The sequence below is a fragment of the Megalobrama amblycephala genome, linkage group LG1 (genome assembly GCF_018812025.1).
Source record: "Megalobrama amblycephala isolate DHTTF-2021 linkage group LG1, ASM1881202v1, whole genome shotgun sequence".
In the NCBI taxonomy this organism is placed as follows: Eukaryota; Metazoa; Chordata; class Actinopteri; order Cypriniformes; family Xenocyprididae; genus Megalobrama; species Megalobrama amblycephala.
In genome coordinates, this window is record NC_063044.1 from 3,430,529 (window position 1) to 3,437,563 (window position 7,035).

General features: G+C 40.6%; 1 pseudogene; it reads left to right on the plus strand.

Annotated features, from left to right (window-relative positions):
* The first annotated feature begins 6,590 nt into the window (after positions 1–6,590).
* LOC125250770 lies at positions 6,591–6,707 on the plus strand (annotated as a pseudogene).
* The last annotated feature ends 328 nt before the right edge of the window (positions 6,708–7,035 follow it).

Genomic DNA, 7,035 nt, shown 5'->3' on the forward strand with positions numbered 1-7,035 from the left:
TTTATGGCAGAGTGGCCCGACGGAAGCCTCTCCTCAGTGCAAGACACATGAAAGCCCGCATGGAGTTTGCTAATATGGTGAGAAATTAGATTCTCTGGTCTGATGAGACCAAGATAGAACTTTTTGGCCTTAATTCTAAGCAGTATGTGTGGAGAAAACCAGGCACTGCTCATCACCTGTCCAATACAGTCCCAACAGTGAAGCATGGTGGTGGCAGCATCATGCTGTGGGGGTGTTTTTCAGCTGCAGGAACAGGATGACTGGTTGCAATAGAGGGAAAGATGAATGCGGCCAAGTACAGGGATATCCTGGAGGAAAACCTTCTCCAGAGTGCTCAGGACCGCAGATTGGCCCAAAGGTTTACCTTCCAACAAGACAATGACCCTAAGTACACAGCTAAAATAATGAAGGAGTGGCTTCACAACAACTCCGTGACTGTTCTTGAATGGCCCAGCCAGAGCCCTGACTTAATCCCAATTGAGCATCTCTGGAGAGACCTAAAAATGGCTGTCCACCAACGTTTACCATCCAACCTGACAGAACTGGAGAGGATCTGCAAGGAGGAATGGCAGAGGATCCCCAAATCCAGGTGTGAAAAACTTGTTGCATCTTTCCCAAAAAGACTCATGGCTGTATTAGATCAAAAGGGTGCTTCTACTAAATACTGAGCAAAGGGTCTGAATACTCAGGACCATGTGATATTTCAGTTTTTCTTTTTTAATAAATCTGCAAAAATGTCAACAATTCTGTGTTTTTCTGTCAATATGGGGTGCTGTGTGTACATTAATGAGGGAAAAAATTAACTTAAATGATTTTGGCAAATGGCTGCAATATAACAAAGAGTGAAACATTTAAGGGGGTCTGAATACTTTCTGTACCCACTGTACAAACACCAATAATACACACACACCTAGGTATACAATTATCTACAAATGTTCATGAAAGCTCATCAAAGTTTATAATTCATTTTCAGGTACCACGACGGTCCAAATGCCAGATAAAATAATCGCCACCAAGGGGAAGCGCCAGGTCGGTGCAGTGACCTCTGGGGAGAGGGGGACTTTGGTCACCATTGCCCTCGCTGTAAATGCTCAAGGCACTTGCATCCCCCCATACTTCATCTTTCCCAGGAAGATGTTCCACGACCACTTCGTGAGAAATGGTCCCATTGGCTCTGCTGGCTCTGCAAATATCTCAGGGTGGATGCAGGATACGGACTTTCTGGCCTTTCTCCAGCACTTTGCCAAACACACCCGTGTGACCCTGGAGTCGAAGGTGCTGCTCCTCCTGGACAATCACTGGTCACACCTTTCTGTGGGAGCAATTGACTTTTGTCTGTCAAACGGCATAGTCCTTCTATTTTTCCCACCCCACTGCTCACATCGTCTCCAGCCACTACAGTGTCTTCGGTCCACTGAAGTGATACATGAATACAGCAGCAGATCACTGGATGAGAACACACCCTGGAAAAACTATGACCATCTATGATTTTCCAAGCCTAGTGGCCACATATGGAAGTAAATCAGTAGCAAAACACAAGAGGTTGCTGATTTGAATGTGAGAACTTGTCGTATTAATATTTGTATTTGTAAACTGAAATTTACACTCACAGTCCTGATGTGAAAATCTGAATGTTTCGATTTGCACACGCAGACAACAATCAAAACACCCGTGTTACGAAGTTGTAGTTGCAGATTAATAGTTACAAATGTGTAAAATGGCATTCACATAAACAAAATGACAGACACAAATGTGTGAGACATTTACTGTTGCACTTTACTTCAGTTTCGCTGTACAGCTTCAAGTCGGCGCTTACAACCTCTCAGATCTGGCAGTACAAGTTCTATGGAGTCAAATTAATGCCTTAAAGTTTTGCACAAAAATAAAGTTTTGCAAAACACAAAAAAGAATTGAGCAATAAAAAAATGTTTTGCAAACAAAAATAAAGAATTGCAAAGGAAAAATAAAGTATTGAGCGAGAAAAAAAAAAAAAGTTTTGCAAACAAAAATAATAAATTGCAAAATAAAACAAAGTAGTGCAAAAATAAAAATATAATCAATTACAAAAATCAATGACAGCTGTAATCCTATTTTATCTTTGCCACATATCTTTCATGCTCAAACCTACTAAATCATTTGCAACGCTCATTTTATTCTGCGTTTCAGTCAAGCGTGCGCTCACGATACCGGTTTTCTTTTGCGCTGCACTTTTCTGTGCGGATCTTTTTATGGCACTGGTTTGACATGGGGGTGGAGTCAAGAAACGGGGGCACGCCCCCGCGAAATGCATTGGAGGGGAACGTAATCGGCGACAGGTGAAATAATTCTTTGACATGGTTAAAAATAATGAATGTTTTTTTTTTGTTGGTTTGTTTAGCATATGTTGTCGCCGATTACGACCCCCTCCAATGCATTTCTTATAGTAATATGACCCGTTGCGCTCTGTCTCACTGCCTGTATCCACTTTTGTGTCCTTAAACATTCATTTTTTGGGGTCGACAGCTTATAAAAACTTATTTCTGGGTTTTTTAGCTTGTTAGCTGTACACCTTGTCACACAGCAGCTTTTAGGCATTGTTCTGTTTTTTGTAATGAGTCAGAAAAGACAAGAAGGCAGCCTGGAGACGATTGGATTGTTTTTCCCCCGGTGGGCGTGGTTTTCAGATTATAATAAATGCGCTCTGTCTCTATGCTTGATCTGTTCTGTTCCGATCTGCGTCTCCTGCCGATGACGTGTTTCGCGGGGGCGTGCCCCCGTTTCTTGACTCCACCCCCACGTCAAACCAGTGCCATAAAGAGAACAGCACAGAAAAGTGCAGCGCAAAGAAAAACCAGTATCGTGAGCGCACGCTTGACTGAAACGCAGAATAAAATGAGCGTTGCAAATGATTTAGTAGGTTTGAGCATGAAAAATATGTGGCAAAGATAAAATAGGATTACAGCTGTCATTGATTTTTGTAATTGATTATATTTTTATTTTTGCACTACGTTATTTTATTTTGCAATTTATTATTTTTGTTTGCAAAACTTATTTTTTTCTGCTCAATACTTTATTTTTCCTTTGCAATTCTTTATTTTTGTTTGCAAAACATTTTTTTATTGCTCAATTCTTTTTTTTGTTTTGCAAAACTTTATTTTTTGTGCAAAACTTTAAGGCATTAATTTGACTCCATAAAGTTCAATTCCTGGCTCTTTGACTTTTGCTACTCTTTTTGCGATATTCCTGTAGCAAAACTGACTTGAGCACTTGAAAGCAGAAGTGAGAGAGCAGAATGGGGGTGGGGGGTGAAGGCATTTTATTGGTCGATGCCTGACCAATGAACAACGCCATCCAGTGCGACTTGGCATGCGGAAAGAAATAATTGCATATGTATGAGACAATATTTTCATTAAAATATCATTAGTTTTAACAGGTTTTTATATTACAGTAAAAGAGTAGTAAAGTTTTGGACCACCAAAACAGCACGATCTGCTCTATGTAGTGCCATCATTGCATACAAAAACATCCAATTTCATTCCAACCAATAAACGACTTTACTACTCTTTTACTGTAATATAAAACTCAGTTAAAACTAATGATATTTTAATTTTAATGAAAACAGGGATTCCCCCCCCCCCCCCCCCCAAAGAAACATGTGATTAATGAAAAACGAAGCCTCACATTGTTTCCAGTCATGTGAATGCTTCACTTTGCCTGTCAGAATGTTTGAACCCAGACCACTACTATATGAAAGTTCAAGTCCATTTACTAAACATTTTAAATATATAAGCCTGTAGCCTATATTACATCATCATATGTTCTGTCATATAGGCTACAATAAACACACAACAGCACAATTTACTTGCATCAAACAACTCAGTAGGCTATGTATTATTAGTAATTATTATAATTATTCTTTTTGTTGATCCATTTCATTTATTGTCAAACTTTAAGATGTGAATTATATTATTGAAATAAACACATTTAGTGTCGTCAGGCTTTCATTTGTGTTTAATGGATAAAACAACGGAGCTGCGATCTCAGGTTTATGGCTGCTGTAAATTTTACTTGCCACAAGATGGCACTGTTTTCGACACTTTTGATGATTTGAAACCTTTCCCGAAACGTTAAGAGAAAAGCTTCAAATATTTAACAATCTTCATTTTTCCATCCCTACTCAATGGTTTTAGGTCTTTTTGCAAATATTTCAGTTGAATTTAGCTGTTTTATTGAGCGTTTACTCATTTTGAGCCTGTTTTTTTTAAACATTAACCATCTGTAACGTCATATCCAATCAGATTTCTTTTCCCCCACGCCCACCATACACGCACATACACACGTTTGACTTTACAACACACAAACGCACACCTTTATTTATTCTCATTCTCTCTTACTCTCTTAATATGTAATGAGTTTATGCGCGAATCTCAACATAACACCGACTGTTACGTAACAGTCGGGGTGTACGCCCCCAATATTTGCATATGCCAGCCCATGTTCCCAACATTATGAAAGGCATTACACAAGGGCAGCCAGTATTAACGTCTGGATCTGTGCACAGCTGAATCATCAGACTACGTAAGCAAGCAAGGAAAACAGTGAAAAATGGCAGATGGAGCAATAATAACTGACATGATCCATGATATCATGATATTTTTAGTGATATTTGTAAATTGTCTTTCTAATTAGCATGTTGCTAATGTACTGTTAAATGTGGTTAAAGTTACCATCATTTATTTTTCTATTCACGGAGACAAGACTGTCGTTATTTTCATTTTTTAAACACTTGCAGTCTGTTTAATTCATAAACACAACTTCATTCTTTATAAATCTCTCCAACAGTGTGTAATGTTAGCTTTAGCCACGGAGCACTATCAAACTCATTCAGAATCAAATGTAAACATCCAAATAAACACTATACTTACGCGATTAGACATGTTGCATGATGAACACTTTGTAAAGATCCATTTTGAGGGTTATATTAGCTGTGTGAACTTTGTTTATGCTGTTCAAGGCAAGCGCAAGCTCCGTGGGCGGAGAGCACGAGAATTTAAAGGGGCCACAGCCAATCGGCTCATATTTAATGATGCCCCAAAATAGGCAGTTAAAAAAATTAATAAAAAAAATCTATGGGGTATTTTGAGCTGAAACTTCACAGACACATTCAGGGGACACCTTAGACTTATATTACATCTTTTAAAAAGAAGTTCTAGGGCACCTTTAACCCAGATATTTTTAAGGATCAAGACTTTTCTCCTTAAGTCACCGACCGCCCTGTTCCTTCACTGGTGCCAGGCCGGAGCCTGTTTGAGGAAGCGCTGCTGCCAGAGTATCGTGGTGGTTCAGCCAGGGATGCCCATTTAGAGTCTGCCATCCCTGACCACCCAACTGTCTGTTCAGGTAAGATTTAAAAAAAAAATAGAACTTGGTTTATCCCTAGTTAAATAATAACTAAAATAGAATTGTTCACATGATATTGATATTATTGTTTCTGTGTCTACTGATTAAGCTGTCCTATCTGAAGAAGGGGGAAGAGGTCTGCTTGATGTCCCGGGGGAGGGGGACAGGCACACTAATCTAGGCCTGAGTTCCAGGACTTCTGCACAGGCTTTCATTCCAGAAGCTTTGCGTCCCTTTCCTAAGGCTGGTCCGAGAAAGGACACTAAACAAAGAGGCAAAAGGAGGTGAGTGGCATTTGGTTTTTGCTTTGTCCTGAGTTATTTCTTAACACATGCTGCTACCATGTGGACAGAGGATGAGCAATAACTGCCTGTAAATTTATATAGATGTTGACAACTATTTTTCTTACTTTGAATATTGCAGGTCAACAGCGATCCTCACAAATTCTCCAGTGAGGGCAGCTCTGGAGGAGGAGCAACAGAAGAGGATCCAGAAGAAGCCATCCGCTCTAAAGAAAAGGCTCCTTACTGTCAAAAACACTGCAAACACGGTTTCCCAGGACAGGGGTGAGGAATGTCTTGTGTGCGGGGAAACATTCAACTCATCCTTGCCGAGGGAAGTGTGGGTGCAGTGTCTCTTTTGCCAGCTTTGGTCACATGAGGCATGCACTGAGGGTGCAGAACATTATATCTGCCACAACTGTGACAATGAATAGTTTCTGCAGCCACTGATACATGGTGGCATTTCTTTGCTGTTTTTGTTTGTTTCTATGATTATATGCTGTCATACTGTTGAAAAAAATGTTTTGAATGACTTTAAAATGAATTGACATGGCCAATAAACAGATATTTTAAACAGTTCAAGACAGGCGCTCTCTTCAAATGGATCTGTCTGTTTGGAAGTATGTGGAAGATCAGTTACAGTAATCAGAAAATGAATTCCTGAAATCATTCTCTTGTCATGATCAGTTCTCTTTAGTTCAGTTCCATGGACTTTCAGTGGACATTCAGTTTTATGGACTTTCAAGTTTTCATGTCACATGTCCCTTTGTTCTGTTTTCCACTCTTCTGTCTCCTTTGTTACCATCATTATTAGTTCAGATGTATCAGCTGTGTTCCAGTCATTATTCTCATTTGTGCTTTCAAGTTGGTCCCTTACATTCATTCCCTGTCCGTTCACTATTGCGTTTACATTGCCTGTCAGCCTGCTTAGCCAGCAGCCATATCACCCTGTAGCCCAAGACCGGTTGCCCACTGAAGCTAAGCAGGGCTGAGCCTGGTTAGTACCTGGATGGGAGACCTCCTGGGAAAACCAGGTAGCTGCTGGAAGAGGTGTTGGTAAGGCCAGCAGGGGGTGCTCACCCTGTGGTCTGTGTGGGTCCTAATGCCCCAGTATAGTGACGGGGACACTGTACTGTAACAAGCACTGTTCTTCGGATGAGACGTTAAACCGAGGTCCTGACTCTCTGTGGTCATTAAAAACCCCATGGCACTTCTCGTAAAGAGTAGGGGTCTAACCCCGGTGTCGTGGCCAAATTCCCTCCATAGGCCCATACCAATCATGTCCTCCTAATAATCCCCATCCATTGAATTGGCTCTTTCACTCTCTCTCGTCTCCACCTACAGCTGGTGTGTGGTGAGCGCACTGGCGCCGTTG